We start from the raw sequence: 21,593 nt of genomic DNA, 5'->3' as shown, positions 1-21,593 counted from the left end.
TTCAAAAGCAAAGATTCTCAAATTGAGAGCAGTTATAATATAAAATTTGCAAATACTTTAGGCATAATTTTTTGTCCTTCTGCACGAATCAGACCTGAAGATAACCAGCACTATCAATTAAATATTTAAGTGCGTACTTCAGCATCTTCAGTATTTGTTGACAAATTAAAAAATAATCCCTGAAACCATTACAGGATTTGCCTGCAGCTACCTATCTCTTATCATTTTCTACCCTGTATTTTACTTATCCTTTTAAATCTCATCAACATCCTCATTTCTCTTTCAGCTCGCCAACAGACATATAGTTTAGAGACTTTCTACCTGTGGTTTCCTAATGCTGATATGTATTTCTCTCAGATATTTTAGGATATAGCTTTTCACATTATTCACATCTCCCATTCATAAGTCAACCCCTTAGAGATGTCTTCTCCACTTGTTCTTTCCAAAACAAGCTTCTGGCTTTGATTTCCAGTTTATTTAATGTTGTTATTACCTTTATCGGTGTAAATGCTATGAAACACTGATCATTCTTTGGTATTTTATTTATTTTTGTCTGTTGATTTTGTTTTTATTTGTATAAGAGTGTAAGCTCTAAGAGCAGGAACTGTGTTTTGTTTACTGCAGCATTTTAATTGCCAGAACAGTGTCTGGTGCACTTTGAAGCTCATTGACATTTGTTGAATGAAAAAATGAATTAATAGTAGAGATATAGTATAAAATCAAAAAGGAAATAACTTATGAATATATAATACTGAATATATTTTCTGTAATTGGATTTAGGTAAAGATATATCATAAAAAAAGAAGAAACTTTTTTTCACTTTTCTGTGAATAAATTGGGACTTTTTTCCAAGATTTGCATTTAAACCAGGCCTATAGTCAATTATCCATAATTTTCTTGCATTTCCCTTTTACTTGCTGACTTGTAAAACTTCTTTATATATGAAGGAAATAGCTTTTCACTAGGCACATGTATTTTGAATGCGTTTCTTAGTTTGTCTCTTGCATTTTTATTTTGTAAACGAATTTTTTTTTCTGCTCACAAAGTGTATCAATTTTTTTTCTTTAATGGCTTATGGCCTTGTTTTTATGACTAGTTTAGAAATGCTCTCTGATCTCAAAGATTATTATTATTTTTTTAACCTCCATATTTTTTCTTGTAATTTTTTGATTACTTATGCTAATGCCTTATAATAACTGTGTTAGTTAATAGAACCAATTCATTTGGTTTTTTATTTTTAAAAGAAGGAATAACATTGGGCTTCTTATTTTTCTGGTTTCCTAGATACTTTTCTCAAACACTCTCCTTTAATTACTTTATTTTTTGTTCCTGGATTCTGAACACTTGAACTACATCTATTAATATTTGTCTGTTGTATTAGAAATGAGAAGGTAACTTTAAATAAAATTGGAGTTAAGAAAATAGAATGGGGGGGATCCCTGAGTGGCTCAGTGATTTAGCGCCTGCCTTTGGCCCAGGGCATGATCCTGGAGTCCTGGGATCGAGTCCTGCATCAGGCTCCCTGCATGGAGCCTGCTTCTCCCATTGCCTATGTCTCTGTCTCTGTCTCTGTCTCTCTCTCTCTCACTCTCTCTCTCTGTGTCTCATGATAAATAAATAAAAACTTTTAAAAAAAGGAAAATTAGAATGTGTAGTGAGTTATCAGAATTCATTTTAGGATGCAAAGAAAAAGCGGTAAATTGTAAAGTATTATACTTACATTTTTAACACGATAAAATTAGCCTAGGAGTTAATATTTGCAACTAGAATTGGAGAGACATATCGTAATACCTATACCAAAAGAATTTATTGCTTTGTGTTGTCCATTTTAAACTCTCCAAGTCTAAAGTGAGAATATTAACATATTAGTATACAAAAAATTTATTTGAAGTTCTATATGGGATCCAAATCTACAACCAAAATGTAATTGTTTTCCGTATTTCCTAAGTCTTTCTCTTCCTCTCTCCCTTCAATAGTCATTCACTGAGGACTGTTTAGTAGATATGAATTTGAAGTCAGTTATAAAAGTCTGAGAAATACTATTGGACTATGTGAAAGAATCCACTCAGCTCTGCAACCTGGATTGCAAATGAGATAGCTGGAAACAACTCCCCAGTGGCTCTATTGTACGTGATTTATCGTGTTTTATTTTTTATTATTTTTTAAAGATTTTTATTTACTTATTCATGAGAGACACAGAGAGAGAGGCAGAAGCAGAGACACAGGCAAAGGGAGAAGCAGGCGCCATACAGGGAGCCTGAGGTGAGACTCGATCCTCGGTCTCCAGGATCACGCCCTGGGCTGAAGGCACATGCTCAACTGCTGAGCCACGCAGGTGTCGTGATTTATCTTGTTTTAAATTAGAATATATTTGAGATAAAAGGAAGCCAAAATCTCTGGAGATACTGGGATAGAATCAAATGAAGAAATGTCCAATGAAAGGAGTTACTTATCATGGAAAAAGACTAATATTCTGATGGGAATATGGAAGAAAATGATAGAATATCTATTGGAAAAACTTTCCAGTTTATATATTTCATACTGAAATGTACTTAGCTCTTTCTGATAGAAACACAAATTTCCTTAAGTCTTCTCCATAAAATATTAAAATGTATATTAAAACAAGTATACTTCATTATATTCAATGTATAATTTGTTTTTACTAAGATGTATTTGCTTGTGCTTTATTTTGTTGTGGACCAATGCCTTCATGTGCCTTAAGGATGGATATTACCTAGAAAATATCTGTATCCTTATTAATTTATTTTATTTAAGGTATTAATAATATCAATAATTATTTGTGCTTAGCCATTTCTATAGATCTGTTTCCTATTGAATCTTTAATTTCCCCCAAAGTCTTAGGAGGACAATTATTATATTTATTTCCTTTGACTTTAAAATCCCCCCTCCCCCCACACCTTTTTTGAGGTTGGTCAAGAATGCCTCCATGAGTTTTCTGTTCCTGAGGCTTTCTGTGAGACCATATCCAATCTATGGACTACAACTCTCAGATTGAGTCAGAAAGACAGACCAAGTTTGAAATATTAATCAATGTATAATACATTAATATGCACATTAATGGCTAAATTTATTCTAGAGCTTTATAATACCTGAGGAATTACTAATAAATCGTGAATGCTGATAGTATTTTGAGATGCAGCAAAGCAGAAAGAAAGAGAGCCATTGACTATAATAAGAGAAACTAACAAAAAAATAGATGATTTTATATCTTGGTTTCAATAGTCATTTTTCAATAGTTTCATGAAGAGCTATTTTTTTTAAATGCCAACAAGAAAAGTAAACGTCCACCTGCTTGCTTACTCAGTGTCACAAAACTCACCATTAATCTAATAAACAGCAGTTCCCTGGGCTGGAAAACTTATTTAAAATCTTTCTGAGGCAACTATCCTTTCATGATCATAAATCACTTTCTTTTGAACTCTAGCTGAACTCAAATTAGCATAAAAATATTGAGATGAGCTCTATTTTATAACTCCTGTGCATGAAGTGCCTTATCTAGATATTTTAATCTTCATTTCATATATAAAATACTGACACCATAGTAGCAGTTAACATAATTTTAATCAACAACAAAAATATAAGAGTGCTTCTCTCATCTGGATTTTGGGTTGTGACCAGTTTATTTTTTTTCTTTTCTCTTTCCTATATATATGTAAAAAAGTTGCATTTCTTATATTGTTTAGATTTTTATCTCCCCCAATTTTTTTTAAAGAGTGTGTGAATGGGGAGTGAGGTGTGGTGAGGGAGAGGGAGAGGGAGAGAGAAAACCTCAAGCAGACTCCACATCCAGTTTGGGTCCCGACATGGGGCTTGATCTCATGACCCTGAAATCATGACCTGAGCCAAAATCAAGAGTCAGATGCTTAACTGACTAAGTCACTCAGAAACCACCAGATTTTTATTCTTGATAGTATTTTATATTTCTTAAATTTCTTTAAATAAATAAATGTTATTTATTTCTTGTTAAATAAAATAACTATTTACTTATTATTACTTTATTTGAGCCAACACTTTATAATAGATTACATATACATGAAATATAATAATATTTGCAGATAAAAGTTTCTGATGCATTACTAGGTAATTCAGATAGAAACTGAAATTAGAAAGATTTTTATTTCAACTGTATACAGCACCAGTTCATTTAAAATACTAATACTGTAAAAATGTTATTCTGTGGTTTTTGAAATTACCTTAATATAAAAGATAAATGGATTCACATACATATACAAACACACAGACATACATAGATGCCTATGTGTATGTAATGACCTAAAGTGACCATAACAATTATAACAATACAAGAGATTTTCTTTAGAAAATTTGTCAGCATATATATGTGTGTATAGGTATGAATACATGTATGTAGGCATACAAAAACTAGTCATCATTTATAACCACAACTCCATTCAGTGATATACCTAACTTTATTCAATGCTAGTTCTTTTGCGACTTTCCCCTGGATAAAACACATTCACGAATGTGGTACCAGGACTGGCTTAATTGCAGAAACTTGTATTACATCCCTTTTTCTCTGACATGGAGTGAACAGTAATGACTGTCATGGTGCTTTGTTCCTGAAATTCATTTCGATTATGTTGTTACCACATTATTAGTGCTTAAAGAAACCTAACTCCATGCTTAACCTTCATCTGTTTAAATAGGCATTCCATTTCAAATCAAAATAAATCCAGCCTGTTGGCAAAATCATCTGTTTCTTTTCACCCTTGTCTGTCAGAATTATGCATTTTTCATGAAATTTTAAGTGTATATATGTACAAATACTTATGTGTTTACGTTAGTGCAAATGAGTATTTTTTTCTAGACTTTTTGTGACTAGAACTTAATAGAAACTTAAGGGAAGCAACTGATATAGGGAGAGCCTTTGTATTATGTGTATATTTGTAAGTTATAAGATTTATGGAATTTCCTTTGACATCTAATATCAATATTGCCTTTTCATATGATACATATATATGTGTAAATACATATATACACACACACACACAGTTGCAGCATATAACACACAAATTTTATTTTTCAGAATATCTATTTCTCCAAAATAGAATCTGTTCTAGACATTTTCTGAAATTCATTAGCTTCACCTGACAATATATAGTGGAAACTCAGTCTAATTCTATTGATTAAAAAAGAAATATATTAAATTTATCAAGTACATGTATGTCTAAATACATACATTTTGTGTATAGTTTCTGTGTTTGGGGGCACCTGGGTGGCTTAGTTGGCTAAGTGTCCAACTCTTGGTTTTGGCTCAGGTCATGATCTCATAGGTCACGAGATCAAGTCCTGCACCAGGCTCCCCACTCAGCAAGGAGTCTACTTGAGATTGTCTCTCCCTCCGTCCCTCCCTCCACTCGCATTCTCTCTCTAAAATACATAAATAAATCTTTTAAAAATAGTATGTTTGTTTGTGTGTGTATACACATGCATATAAATTATTTTAGGTAAACAAGATTATATTATATAACTATATACTGGATTTTTTATAGCAAATATTTTCCTGATATTATTCTGTTTTCCATTTCCTCCTCTTTTGTTGACTTCCACTTTACCATTCCTGCTCATCCCACCCAATCCCACTCCCCATAGGGATGGTGTTTATCTTTCTCTGCTGTTTCTATGCACATGTAACTCTTGATCTAGGGGAGAAGCTGAAATCTACATTTATCATATGGATTCTGATTAGAAAACTAACAATAGGTTCTTGCATGATATTTTGAAGATTGAAGAAAGAGAATGGCCATTATTCTTTGGCTGCTGGCATAGGAGGACTTATAGAGAGAGATAAAATGTCCAGCTGCTTACACTTGAGCTTTGTGGACCACCAGCTTGGGGAGTCAGGATCATAAGTTAGTAGCAGCTTCTCTGATTGTATAAGCTGCCTAACTGCATGTATTGTAACAGTTCATAAGTAGAATCCAGAGTGTCATATTTTCAACCTACACACGAACACACACATACATAGAAATTTCATCATTGCTAGTTTTACAAAAATTCCCAACATTGATTAGACTATAGATAATTCTGTTCATCTTAGTTTTCTCACTCAGCTGTTCCTCATTCTACAAGTCCACTATTTGAATTTTAATATAAAAGCTACAATGTACAATGTGTTTGTACTAAGATACAATCACCCATTCCTGTAGTAATGTACATTTATTTTCATTCTTTAAAAAAATCATTATTCCAAAACAGATATTAAGCATCATTGTAAGTATATACTCGCATCCTTGACTTCTGTGACTATATCCTCAATAATGGATTCATAGTGTACAGGTATATGTGTGGGGTTTACTGTATTTTAGAAGATATTACTAGATTGTTTTTGCAAACATAACAACTAAAGTGTCCACCAGCAAGAAGTCACAGTGTCTACATTCCTTCATTCCTACACTCACTAAGTTTTTTCTATTTTACTCCCAATGTGATATACTCTAATTTTATTTCTATGACTACTTGTGACTTTGAATATATTTTCATGAGTTAGTTAGCAATTTGAATTTGCTGTTTAATGAATTTTCTACATTCTTTCTTATTTTCCTTTTATACTTTTTGGTGAATATTTCAGTGTTTTTGATATAGCTTAGCAGTAGCCATTCATCTTCCACCAGCAATCAAATTTTTACCTAAATTATTTGCTTATTGATTTTTGTTATATTCTGTTATGGGAAACTATAGTCAAAAACTTTTTTTCTCTTCTAGCTTCTCGATTGTTATGGTTAAGAATATCTTCATTGCCCTGGAGTTGGGTAGGTAAATAGTCTGTTTAAGTGTTGTAGTGTTTAATTTTATACTAGTTTGTTCTTTGTAAATATGTCTTTTGCAAAGCACAAATGTGAAAGTAACACTGAAATAATATTTAAATGGGTATAGTCTAAATCCAAGATTTGTAAAATGCTGTTCCTGGAGTGACTTTATAGAAACCCTTAGATCTCAGCTATTCAGAGACCATTAAATTGTATGCTGCTGCTTATTATTATCATGCAAATATTAATATTGCTAATGGAGAGACACAAAATTCTCTTGGATAAAACATATACCAAAATAACTCCATGCAAAGAGAGTGTATGATGTTTCATGGATGAAACTATAATAGAGGATAAACCAGTCATTTCAGATCGAGGATATTAAGGTAAGTTTTATGTCAGATTTTATCTTAAATGACATTAACTTATACATATAAAAACAGGCAGAGGAACAAGAAGAGTGCAGTGGGGGTTTGGTAATAATGAAAACTCAATTGTTGGTCATTTTGAAAAAAATAAACTTAGGTAGAGATTTTCAAATAGAATAATTAGTACATAGCTATGTAAAATACATTTATCTTTCACTCCTCCTTGAAAATGGTATTTAGTACTTACACTATATGTTTTTGCAGCTTTATTTTTTTATTTTATTTTATTTTTTTGTTTTTGCAGATTTAAATTAGATATCAACAGTAACCCTGAATTTCAGATAATTTGGAAAATGTTTGCTTTTACACACAATTCTGAACATAAATATATCAAATATTACTTAAATAGTTAAGCTTTAAAGAATATTATGTTGATGCAATAATAGTAGATACTTCTTTATATTTGTTTTAAAAATATGGTATCTAGCCATCATTTTAAAAATAGCATAATAATAATTTTTACTCACTTGTATCAGTATAAACTGTAGTGGGGAAAACTATATAAAATTGCATGTTGGCACTTCAGTTAAAAGATTGAATATATTTTTTCAAAATATAACCATGTAATCATTATTTTAAATAGAAAATACATTTTAATTTTTTTTGTTTTTTATTTATTTATGATAGGCACACAGTGAGAGAGAGAGAGAGGCAGAGACACAGGCAGAGGGAGAAGCAGGCTCCATACACCGGGAGCCCAACGTGGGATTCGATCCCGGGTCTCCAGGATCGCGCCCTGGGCCAAAGGCAGGCACCAAACCGCTGCGCCACCCAGGGATCCCCAGAAAATACATTTTAAATGTGATTTAATTTTACTAAAGCCATACAAATATACATATATCTCTCATTTTACATAGTCACAAAAACAATTAGGTTTATATTAATTTTTATTTTCTTTAAGATTTTATTTATATATTTGAGAGAGATAGCAAGAGAGAGCACCAGCAAGGAAGGAGAGGGAGAAGCAGACACCCCACTGAGCAGGGAGCCAGATATGGGGCTTGATCCCAGAACCCTGAGATAGTGACCTGAACCAAAGGCAGATGCTCAACTGACTGAGCCACTGAGGCTCCCCTATAGTAATTTTTCTAACAGTATTCACTTAACTTAATTTTTAATCAGCTTTAATGTTAGCTTAAAATTTAGGCTAATATTTGGAGAAATCTTACTAGTGAAAATTGTCCTGTAATTTCTTGTGTTTAGTCTTTATCTTTTAAGGTGAGAAAAGAGGCAAAGCCTTTTGATGACCTGTCACTAAAATTGAAAGTGAAAAGGAAAGTTCTGAAAATTAGTTCTAACTTAAATAGATTTCAACAACTGTATTAAACAATTCCAAAGAGTTCAAACTGGAGTTCAAATTCCACCAATTTCATTAAGTTTATGCACACTGAAAATGTGCACAGAATAATTAAAACATTACCTTTTGTTTTTGTAGAAAATAACAAAAGGATGAAATATGCATGTAATTTCAGGGAGGCTGTTTGGTCAATTATGTTGAACACCAAGTGGAAACAGACTCTAGACATAAAACTGAGGTCATTCTCTTTCCTGTTGATTATGAAAGGTTAAAAATTTATTTTAAAAAGGAATTTCTATAAGAAAATAGTTTTTTCAACCCTTTGAGAAAAGAAATGACTTTCATATATTTCTAATAAAACATTTTACTTGACTATATTACCTGGAAGATTTGCCACTATTTTTTCAATTTAATATACAGAAAATTATACATGTAATTTTTTACCTTTATGTACTATTAATTCCTAAATTTTGTACGACTGCATTAATAATAGAATTAGCATTTCTCAAATTAAATTGATACACTTTAAAAGATTTTATTAACAGAAAAATAGGAAAGTATAGGAAATTTATATATTTAATATATAGGTAACAAATGTCATTTTCCCCCAAGTGATAATTCCTGGGATACCTGGGTGGCTCAGTGGTTGAGCATCGATGCCTTTGGCTCAGGTCCTGATCCCGGGTTCTGGGATCAAGTCCTGTATCAGGCTCCCCCCAGGGAGCCTGTTTCTCCCTCTGCTTATGTCTTTCCCTCTCTCTCTGTTCTCTGTCTCTCTCTGCCTTCTATCTATTCTCATGAATAAATAAGTAAAATCTTTGAAAAAATAACTTGTTCCAGTTGTAGACATATTTTTACTTAGTATGTATTAAAAAAAGGCCCGTAAAATTTTTTGTCACGTATTAACAAAGTTCATACTTAAAAGCAACTATTCTAACCTACTAAAGCATAGAAAGGAAATGTATTAAATGATATTATGTAGGGTGGAGAATCTTTGGAAGCACAGGCGATCAAGTTTGTAGAATGCATAGCCAGAAACTGTGGTGTAAATAAATGTATGAATGTACATCGGGCTACCTTCTGTTAAGATCATATAGAACCAGTTTCATCATGTCTGGATATAGGGCATCTCTCCCTCTGCATATTGATGCCTGTGACCCAACACCTCCTCAGTTGAGGTCCTCCTTCTTTATGTCACGCACTTCAAAATAGAATCCTATTGCAAGCTGGCCACAGGTCATAGGCCTGTGCCATTAAGTGTATGCATGGTATTCTGGGAAAGTAAATGCATAGGTTCTTTTCTTGAGTTGAAATTGGCAAGGTGGAAAACATTGTGAAACACATAAAGGTTATTCAAATGGTGAAAGAATGCAAAGCATCCACCAACAATGAAAAAGTAAAACCGCACCCTTAATAAGACAATCTAAAGTGTTTTTACTCTGTGCAATATATGTGAATCAGCAGACTAGTTAGCCTGATTTTTTTTTCTGAGATACTACTTGAGATTATGACATTCATGGAAAGAGAATACATCATGACAAGTGCAGACTGACACAGTCACTCAAGTAAAAACATATTAAACTTCTTCCTACCATGCATGTTATTTGTTTTAAAATGTTGATATGCAAGAATTTTTCATAATTCTCTGGCAAAATTGCAGTTTATCATAATATTTTTGAATGGAACTTGAATATATTTTCCTGAACTTCAAAGCCAGTTATGACATTTATTAGCTCTGTGATTTTATACAAGTTAGTCAACTACTTTGAGGCTAGTTTTGTGATTTATAGGTTATAAAAAGTAAAATCAACTCTGCTATTTATACTTAAAGACATTGCAGAGAAAAGAATTTAACAGAATGCCTTCCTTTGGGTATCCAATAAATCATGGCTAGCTAAAGAAGCAAGAAAGCTAAAGAAGCAAAGAAGCAGTAAGTTTGTTATTAAGAGAGTAAGTTTATTATTAACTAGCAAGGTCAGAATATGCTTGACTTTTTTTTTTTTCTGTGAGATGCCAGACACCAGGAAGAGCTTTTTTATATCCCTCTTCTGAAAAATTGTTTTTACATAATTCAAAAAACTTCAGTGGAATAGGAATATGATTCTTTTGGTTAATGTATTTTGGCTTGACCATCATGATTCTCCTTTGTGTGTAAGATGTACAAAATTATTCAGTATGTCAGTGTGTATTGAAATCATCTCTTGGATTGTATATACACATATTCTCAGTTTCTATAGTGCAAAGCATTAGCTATATCTCATCTTATATATTAAATGTTATTTATTGTTATTAGACAAAGGGCAAACTAATAACAATTTTAAGGAAAACAAAGGACAGTGAAAACATGAGAGAAGTTTAGTGTCAGTGGTATAAAGTAGTCATCACCTAAGTAGACAATGCATATAATTTAATAAAACAAAATAGTACACAGGGTACCTGGGTGGCTCAAGTTGCGATCCCTGGGTCCTGGGATGCATTAAAACAAATCATCCACCACAATCAAGTGGGATTTATTCCTGTGCTGCAAGGGTAATTCAGTATTTGCAAATCAATCAAAGTAATGCACCACATTAATAAAAAATAAAAATAAAGAATAAGAACCATACAATCCTTTCAGTAGATGCAGAAAAAGCATTTGACAAAGTATTAAATCCACTTATGACAAAAACCCTCAACAAAGTAGGTTTATAGGGAACATACCTCAACATAATAAAAGCCATATTTGGAAAAAAACAAACAAACAAACCACAGCTAATACCATCCTCAATGGGGAAACACTGACAGCTTTTCCTCTATAATCAGGAACAAGATAAGCATGTCCACTCTTAACACTTTTATTCAACATAGTATTGGAAGTTCCAGCCACAGAAATCAGACAAAAAAAAAAGAAAAGACATTAAAATTCACAGAGAAGAAGTCAAACTTTCAGTATTTGTAGATGACAGGGTACTATCTATAGAGATCCTAAAAGATTCCACTAAAAACCTATTAAAACTGATAAATTAAGTGAAGTTGGAGAATACAAAATCAACATACAGAAATGTTACATTTCTATACACTAATAATGAAGCAGCAGAAAGAGAAATTCAATAATCAGTCTTTTTTATAATTGCACCAAAAACAATAATATACCTAGGAATAAACCTAACCAAAGAGGTTAAAGACCTGTACCCTGAAAACTATAAAATACTGATGAAAGAAACTGAAGAGGACACAAAGAAATGGAAAGATATTCCATGTTTATGGATTAGAAGAAAAAAATATTGTTAAAATGTCTATACTACCCAAAGTAGTCTATACATTTAATGTGATCCCTGTCAAAGTACCACCAGCATTTTTCACAGAGCTAGAATAAACAATCCTAAAACCACTGGTTTTTCCACTCGTATGGAACCACAAAAAGACCCTGAACAGCCAAAGCAGTCTTGAAAAAGTAAAGCAAAGTTGGAGACATCACAATTCTGGATTTCAAATTATATTACAAAGCTTAGTGATCAAAACAGTATAGTACTGGTACAAAACCAGACACATAAATCAATGGAACAGAATAAAAATCCAGAAATGAACCCATAACAAACGGTCAGTTAATCTTTGACAAAGCAGGAAAGGATACCCAATTGAGAAAAGATAGTCTCTTCAACAAATGGTTTTGGGAAAACTGGGCAGCAACATGCAAAAAGAATGAAAGTGGACCACATTCTTACACTATACAGAAAAATAAATGTAAAATGGATGAAAAACCTATGTGAAACAGGAAACCATCAAAATCCTAGAACAGAACACAGGTAGTAATCTCTTTGATATTGGCCGTAGCAGCTTCTTTCTAGATATGGCTCCTGAGGTGAGGGAAATTAAAGCAAAAATAAACTGTTGAGACTTCATCAAGATAAACATTTTTGCAAAATGAAGGAAACAATCAGCAAACTAAAAGGGAAACTTTGGTATGGGAGAAGGTATTTGCAAATGACATATTTGATCATGGATTAGTACCTAAAATATATAAAGAACTTATGAAACTCAACACCCAAAAAGCAAATAATCCAGTTAAAAAATGGGCAGAAGACATGAATAGGCATTTTTCCGAAGAAGATATCCAAATGGCCAACAGACACATGAAAAGATGCTCAATATCTCTCGTCATCAGGGAAATACAAATCAAAACTATAATGAAATATAACCTCACACCTCTCAGAATGGCTAAAGTCAACAATACAAGAAACAACAGGTATTGGTGAGGATGTGAAGAAAGGGGATCCCTCTTGCACTGTTGGTAGGAATGCAAAATGCTGCAGCTACTTTGGGAAATAGTATGTAGGTTCTTCAAAAAGTTAAAAATAGAAGTACCTTAGAATCCATTAATTGCACTACTAGGAATTTACCAAAAGGATACAAAAATACTGATGAAAGGGATACATGCCTCCTGATGTTTATAGCAGCGTTATTTACAAGCCAATTATAGAAAGAGCCCAAGTGTGTGTGTGTGTGTGTGTGTGTGTGTGTGTGTATACCAATTCTTCTTTATCAATTCATCAGTCAGTGAATTATGTATAATTCAAAAATACAGATACATGTTTGGTGAATATATATATATGTATATATACATATATATATGTATGCATATGTATATAATGGAATATTACTCAGTCATAAAAAAGAATGAAATCTTGCCATTTGCAATGACGTGGATGGAGCTAGAGAGTATTATGCTAAGTGAAATATATCAGTCAGAGAAAGACAAATATCATAGGATTTCACCCATATGTGGAATTTAAGAGACAAAACAAATAAGCAAAGGGAAACAGAGAGGGAGAGAAAAAGATGCAAACAAACAGACTCTTAACTATAGAGAACAAACTAATAGTTACCAGAGGGAAAGTGGGTGGGAGAATGGGCTAAATAGGTGATGGGAGTTAAGGATTGCACTGTTTTGATGAGCACTGGGTATTGGATGGAAGTGTTGAATTGAAAGAAGGAAGGAAAGAAGGAAGGAAGGAAGGAAGGAAGGAAGGAAGGAAGGAAGGAAGGAAGGAAGGAAGGAAGGTTGTCTTGTTGCACCTGCTGCTCAGAGTGCTGTTTGTAGACCGACTTCAGTTTTATGCTCTTCATAGGTTGTCTCAGCTGCAAAGACCTCTTCCTTTAATACCTTACACTCCTGAGGATGGCTCACCTTTGATGATGGATTAAGTCATAGAGTATTAGATCCCCATGGGTTTGGTTGAGAATGTCAGGCCTGCATTATAGCTGAACTTTTCTGTTTGCTCAGTGCTGCTGTGCCCACCCTTCCACAATTCTTTTTTTTTATTAAATTTTTTTTAATTTTTATTTATTTATGATAGTCACAGAGAGAGAGAGAGAGAGACAGAGACACAGGCAGAGGGAGAAGCAGGCTCCATGCACCGGGAGCCCGATGTGGGATTCGATCCCGGGTCTCCAGGATCGCGCCCTGGGCCAAAGGCAGGCGCCAAACCGCTGCGCCACCCAGGGATCCCCCCTTCCACAATTCTTGATCTCAGTGGAATTTCCTAATAAATATCCTGGATGCAAATCCTATATCAGATCTGTTCTAGAAAACCCAAAGTCTGACAAATAATATAGGGGTCAGAGATAAAGAAAAGAAGGAATGGAGGATGTCATGTAGATATTTTGTGTACTATACTCTATGGTTTTATGGGTGAATGTACCATTTGCTGTACATTTGCTGAAATGGAGAAGGTTGGAGGAAAACAGATCTGATAGATTGTAATTCAATACTCTGTTTTACACATGTTGAATTTGACGTGGCTATGTGACACACCTGAATAAAAAATAATTTGGGAGTGGGATCTATGAGTTATCATCACTTGAGATATATTATGATGAAGTTATATATTTAGTAATTTATAGGATCCGGATAGCAATTATAATGATGGCTTAAGTGGGATAATCTAGGAAGTGTATTTATGTAATGATGAAAACAAAGATGAGGAATTAGCCCTTTGATAAACCATAGTTTAGAGATTGAGGAAGTACTTCCATTATCAGATTGTATAGATAAAAAGCTTAGCAATTGTTGTTTTGTCTTTACAGCAAGAAAGGCTGGACAAACTAAAAAATAGCAACTTTCTTGGGCTCATCTGCAAATTTAGAGTTCAGGGTAAGCTTCCATACTAAAATACCAGAGAAAAGTCCATTCAAAGAAATACAATAACTGCTTATATGAGTGAATTGCTGGAGGCTGAGTGTGGATTAGAGTGCAGTGACAAACTCCTAGAGAGCCACAACATATGTTCATGGGCTTTCCCTCTAAGGAAAGGTTCTTATAGTGAGGATCCAAGAAAGATCCACTTAGACGCCTGGCATCGGGAGGGAAACATATGAGGTTGTAAAACATGCCTAGAAATTTCTCTATAGCAAGTCTACTTTACAGGAAGAAAGGATTTTGTCAGAGCACAGTTCTAAAAATTATTGTCAGCAGTGATATAGGAATTCCCACTCCAGCCTCCTCTAGGCATCTGCTCTAACCTACAAGGGTAGAAAAACCTCATCAATAGGGAATGTGGATTAAAAGAAATGGACTGGGAAAGCTGTAGACAGGAAAGGCAAAAAATATGAGGCAAGAGGAAATAAAACATGGAAAACATAGATAACATTCAAGAACTGATTAATAGTGTACGCAGAGATTAGAAACTAAGAAATAAATAAGAGAAATTTTTGGAAATTTTTAAAAATTAATAGAAATAGAGAATAACTTCAGTGGACTCAGGAGTGGATTCAACATGGCCAAAAAAAAATATCACTGAAGCTGAATACAGGTTAATACAAAGTCTCAAACTACAAACAAAAGAGAATGAATAATGAAAACATAGATAAGGAACTATGGGGCAATATCAAAGTATGTAACATATGCATAATTGAATACAGAAAGGGTAAGATAAAGACAATGAAGAAGAAATATTTGAAGAAGTAGTATCAGAGAACTTTGCAAAATTAATACCAGACACCAAATTATATATCTAGGAAGCTCAGAGAGCACCAAGAAAGATTCAGAAATCTACACTCTGGCATATCGTCTTCAAAATGTAGATAAACAAGGATAAAGAGAAAATCTTGAAGGAACACAAAACATCTAAAAAATGCCTTACCTACAGAGGAACAAATATAAGAATTATAGCAGCTATCTCATTAGGAATATGCAAATAAAAAGAGAGAGGAATGAAATTCTTACAATGTTGCATGGGAGACAACACTAATCTATAATTCCATATCAAGGGAGAGTATTTTAAAAAATTCCACAGGTATTGACCAGGATGGCTGTGCATTGGGAAAAGGGGAGTCATCACATCTTAGGGGATTTTTGAATTGATACAAATATAGGAGACCCAAAATGCCATTGTGGTCCACCAGTGAGAGTAGAGACTTAAGGAGATCAGATGATTGGACTTTAGCTCAGGTTCTTCTCACAGTTGGTACAATAGTTTCCTCAAGCTTATTCTCCAGTTACTTCCCTAATTCTGGAGTGGAAATATATAAGAATAAAGATTCTAGGCAAGAGAACTTATGTATATTTCCTATACTGTAAAGGGACAACAAATGTCAAAGTCAGTGCTGACAATCAAGGAATAACTCTTCTGCCACTAAACGGAAGATAGTATCTCAACCTATATTTAATAGAGCTAGACTTTATAAAATTGAAGATTTGCTAAAATGTTCAGAACTGCACACCAAAGTGTGCAGTGTTGACTTGAACAGAGGTAGATCTTCTTCCTTTATTTTTATTTTTTTTAATTTTTATTTATTTATGATAGTCACAGAGAGAGAGAGAGAGGCAGAGACACAGGCAGAGGGAGAAGCAGGCTCCATGCACCGGGAGCCCGATGTGGGATTCGATCCCGGGTCTCCAGGATCGCGCCCTGGGCCAAAGGCAGGCGCCAAACCGCTGCGCCACCCAGGGATCCCGATCTTCTTCCTTTAATTTTAATTATAAGCTCCTTAGTAAAAGGAAATATAGTCATGCAATTTTAAACTATAACCCCTTAAAGATTCCTTTATTAAATGATATTTGGATTTAAATTATGCTCACAAATAGAGAATCTCCAGGTTTAGTGTAGGCTTAATACTGATTATCATTAATAAATATCAGATTTCATGAGTGACTAGCACATCATACTTACCATATTGCTGTTAGAACTTTTAGGAGAAGATTAAGTAGAGACAATAGTTACAGTGACCCAAAATAAAATAACAAAACATGATTAAAAATGTTTAGTAAAGTAGAAGTAACTATTTTTAAATGGGTTAAGATTACCATAATGTTAACAGTTGACAGTCATGCTATAGTTCTGTCATTCACATGCATATGATCCAAGACTTATGCAGGCATTTCTATAGCTTAATAGGAAACAGCTCGATGAAAACCTAAGAAATCCTCAACAGCCAAAGTAGAAGTCTTATAATGAATATTTTATAAAGCTTTAATAGCCTTATAATTGTCTACAGTTATAAAAATTAAAATTAACATTCTACACAGGCTTAGTCACAAAATAGCTATTCAGTCAAATTTCTTAGAGATATTAACCGAACAGAATCTTTTCTTCCTTGAAATACATCATTAAAATTTATTTAAAATGGAATATTCACTTCAGATTTAATTTGCTTCAAGAGACAGACAAGTAGCCTCATTAGTTTTTCATATATAATATCAATTTGAACTAAGCTGTTATCTTCCAAAGGTCATAATAGGAGAAGATGTTTAAATGGTGGCAGTGGGGTGTTTCTTATAATAATTTTGCAGACTACCCTTTTCTATATGTTAGGCACTATTATCACTCTATGTTTTTTTAATCCCTTTAATCCTTACAAAAGCCTTATGAAATAATTACTCATTTGCCGATTTGAACACCCAACATGGTGGTGCTACAGGAATTCCATATTTGGCTGTCTGACTCCAGAGACTCTTTTGTTAACCATCCCTCAGTCTAATGATTTCCCTCCAGTTCTTATTTCCTTATATAGTGTGTTTTTTGTTTGTTTGTTTCCTTATATATCATCTAATTGCATAAAATTAAAATCCACATAGGAATTTAATATTGTTATTCAAAAATATGATTTAGGCAAATAAGGACTGCATTTTTTCCTTCTGAATAACAAAAATAATGAGTAAACTCTAAAATTTGCAGTATTTCATTTTCAAACAGCATATCCGCTTACTATTCCATGTGGTATACATATCATGCTGTTTTGAAATTATAGAATTGCTGAATGTCATGAAAAGTCACAGTTATAAGTTTAAAACATGCTCTTAGCCAAACCTTTATAGAGAAACTTTGAAATGAATTTCCAATTAATATTTGAAAGGTCAAGACAACTTAGCTGACTTTTCACTTAGGTCAAACATGACAAAAATAAAAGAATCTTTGAAATTAGCTTAAATACACCATTCCATTGTACTTTTTCTTTACAGGCTAAACTCATATCCAGAGTTAAAATCTTATTTTAAAAACTTGCATTTTTACTTATCAAATAAAATAGATGGAAAGGTGACATTTTATTTTTATTTTTTCTAAAGATTTTATTTATTTATTCATGAGAGAGAGAGAGGCAGAGACACAGGCAGAGGGAGAAGCAGGCTCCATGCAGGGAGCCTGATGTGGGACTCGATCCCAGGTCTCCAGGATCAGGCCCTGGACTGAAGGCGGTGCTAAACCACTGAGCCACCCGGGGCTGCCTGAAAGGTGACATTTTAAAACATGAAAATGTAACACAATTTTAAAATATTAATAGATAAATTGATTATTGAGGGTGAGACATACCTAAGTATAAACCAATAAGATTATTTTTTTAATTTAAGTACAATTAGTCAACATATAGTACATCATTAATTCAGATGTAATGTTCAACAATTTATCAGTTGTGTATAACACTCAGTGCTCATTACATCAGGTGCCCTCCTTGATGCCCATCACCCAATTACCCCATCCCCCCACTCCCTTCCAACAACTCTGTTTGTTTCCTATAGTTAAGAATCTTTCCTTAAGGTTTCCTCCCTGTCTGATGACTTTCCATTCAATTTTCCTCCCTTCCTATGATCCTCTGTGCTGTTTCCTATATTCCACTTTGAGTGAAACCGTATGATAATTGTCTTTCTCTGATTGACTTACTTCACTCAGCATAATACCCTCCAGTTCCATCCACATCCATGCAAATGGTAAGTATTCTTCCTTCCTGATGGCTGAGTAATGTTCCATTATATGGATAGATAGATGATAGATAGATAATAGATAGATGAGGATGATGATGATAGATAGATAGATAGATAGATAGATAGATAGATAGATGATAGATAGATAGATATCTCACATCTTCTTTATCCATTCATCTGTTGATGGAGATCTTGGCTCTTTCATAGTTTGGGAATGACTCCTACCATATCCCAGGATTAGAGGTATCTTTCATTGATTAAAACCCATATATAGGTGTGGCAATTGGGACCCAGTTTACCTTCATAGACTGTATACATATCACTGTAAATACTAAAATACATCAGATGTCCTAAGATACAAGTGTTACCAAAAGATCCTTGAATAGTGTAATCTCTACTATTTACAAACTACAGTGTTCCCTTATATATTTCACCTCCTGACAACTGAACAAACTGTTCCAAACTTCTACCTTGTTCTTTGTCAAAATAGAGGTAACCGGTCCATCTTTCTTTCTCTTTGATGTTCTTTTACTCTATTTGAATGAATTTTCATATTCCTATTATAATAATACTAATATTTCGAGGGACTCTTATAACTAAGATAAAGGAAAATGGTACCTACACATTCTAATCTTTATTAAAATTTCCCTTCATCTGTATTCTAGCTGGTCTTACCCTCGTCTATCTCGTCCATATCTTTTGCTTTATAGCAAATTTCTGTGCATTAACTGACTTAATATGTACTAATATGCACTAAAACTTTGCCTTATAATTGATTCTTCCAATAAATATATTTCTCTTATGATCAAAAATGTCCCAATACTTCTAGCTTACATATATACACACAGTGGTTTCCACAAATACCACAGCCTTAAAGCAATCCATTCTTTTTTTATTTTTTTAAGATTTTATTTATTTATTCATCAGAGAGAGAGAAAGAGACAGAGAGGCAGAGACACAGGCAGAGGGAGAAGCAGGCTCCATGCAGGGAGCCTGATGTGGGACTCGATCCCGGTTCTCCAGGATCACACCCTGGGCTGAAGGCAGCACTAAACCGCTTAGCCAACTGGACTGCCCAAGCAATTCATTCTTGATACACAACTTAGCACAGAGTATAGCACATGGACACAAAACATATTTATGGACTCCTAGTTTCATAACCTTGCTTCCACTCAACTAGGAAATTTCTATATAACATAATTAGAGTTTCCACCTGTCAATGCCAGCTCGTCTCTAGAAATTGTAATTACTGAAAAGTACATTTTAAAAGATATTAAGGAATATGTGTCTTTCATAAATATTGTGATATACTTACATTGTGAAAATAATAAGTAATTTAATATCTCTTCATTTTAAGTGGCTTACTTAATTGATCCCATAATTTTATTCATCCATTTTGTTATAATTTCTAAATCTTGTTTTTTGTTTTTCATCATGTTATCTTTATAATTTCTCAAAAAGGGTAGTTTTTTTCTACTCCAAACTCTGGTGAAAGTGGAGATTATCAGCCACTTTTCTCATACACTATCACATAAAATTAGAGACACAAGAGTTTTCCATATTATTTGAAGCCTAAGACTTCAAATATAGCAATCAGATTTTAAATATACAATACTTTAAATAATTTCCCAGTTATTGGCGGGGCAAGATGGCAGAGGAGTAGAGTCCCCAAGTCACCTGTCCCCCACCAACTTACTTAGATAACTTTCAAAGCATCCTGAAAACCTATGAATTCGACCTGAGATTTACAGAGAGAACAGCTGGAACACTACAGAGAGAAGAGTTTGCACTTCTAACAAGGTAGGAAGGCTGGAAAAAAAAAATACAAATAAAAAAGAATCAAGTGGGGGAGGGGCCCCGCAAGGAGCTGGGCTAAAGCCGGTCAGCGAGAGCCTCGGGGGCAGGAAAGCCCAGCCCCGGAGAAGCGGGGACTTCAAAATTCCACACCGGATTCTTTCAGGACAGATAGGTGCTCACAGGGAACTCGGGCAGGATCCCAGGAGGGGCAGTGGAGCCTCCAGGTTCCCGGGGTCACTAACAGAGGAAGGGCACCCGGGGAGAGCACCACACACCGCGGCTGGAGCTCGGTAACAGGCTGGAGCCCGCCCGGGGGGGACTTAGGGGAAGCTCAGGCGGCTGCTCCCGGCGGAGGGGGCTGCGCCCTGGTGCCTTCAGGGGCTGTGGCCCCGGGAGCGTGATTCCAGCAGCACAGGCCCTGGATCCCAGGGCACCAGGGGACACAGCCCAGGATCCTGCGCTCCCCCCGGGACAGGTGGAGGCGGGGAGGGCACAAGACAGCAAGGACTCTCCTGCCCGTGGGCGCCCCCAAGCTGTGCAGGTCAGTGCCCCCCCCCCCACCCCGGAGCATCCAGGCCAGTGCGGACTGGGAGCTGCATAGTTACTGCGGGAGCTGACTCCAGAGCTGGGGACCTGGCCGCCACCAGTGTGGTTGTTCCTCCTGGTGTCACCTTGTACCTGGGAGGGTCGGGGCCACCAGGGAACAGGGGCCTCACAGAAGAAAGAGCTCCCACTGAGCGGTGCACATAACAGGGGGCGGGGCAGCCCCCCAAGGTGCACACACCTGAGAATCAGCAACGCAGCCGCTCCCCCAGAAGACCAGCTGGAAGGACAGGGGAAGAGCAAGTTCTTGGCCAAGCAGCGCTGGAAAGCTCCAGGGCAAATTGAGGGATTTACAGTATATAGAAGCAGAGGATATCCCTCCTTGTTTTGTTTGTTTGTTTTGTTTGCTTTTTTTTCTTCCTTTTTCCAGTGCAACACATTTTAGCCACTTTGCACTGAGCAAAATGACTAGAAAGAAGAACTCTCCACAAAAGAAAGAATCAGAAATAGTACTTTCTGCCACAGAGTTACAGAATTTGGATTATAATTCAATGTCAGAAAGC

This window comes from Nyctereutes procyonoides, unplaced genomic scaffold, assembly GCF_905146905.1.
Source record: "Nyctereutes procyonoides isolate TBG_1078 unplaced genomic scaffold, NYPRO_anot_genome, whole genome shotgun sequence".
NCBI classification, from domain to species: Eukaryota; Metazoa; Chordata; class Mammalia; order Carnivora; family Canidae; genus Nyctereutes; species Nyctereutes procyonoides.
Note: the sequence above shows the minus strand (reverse complement) of the source record.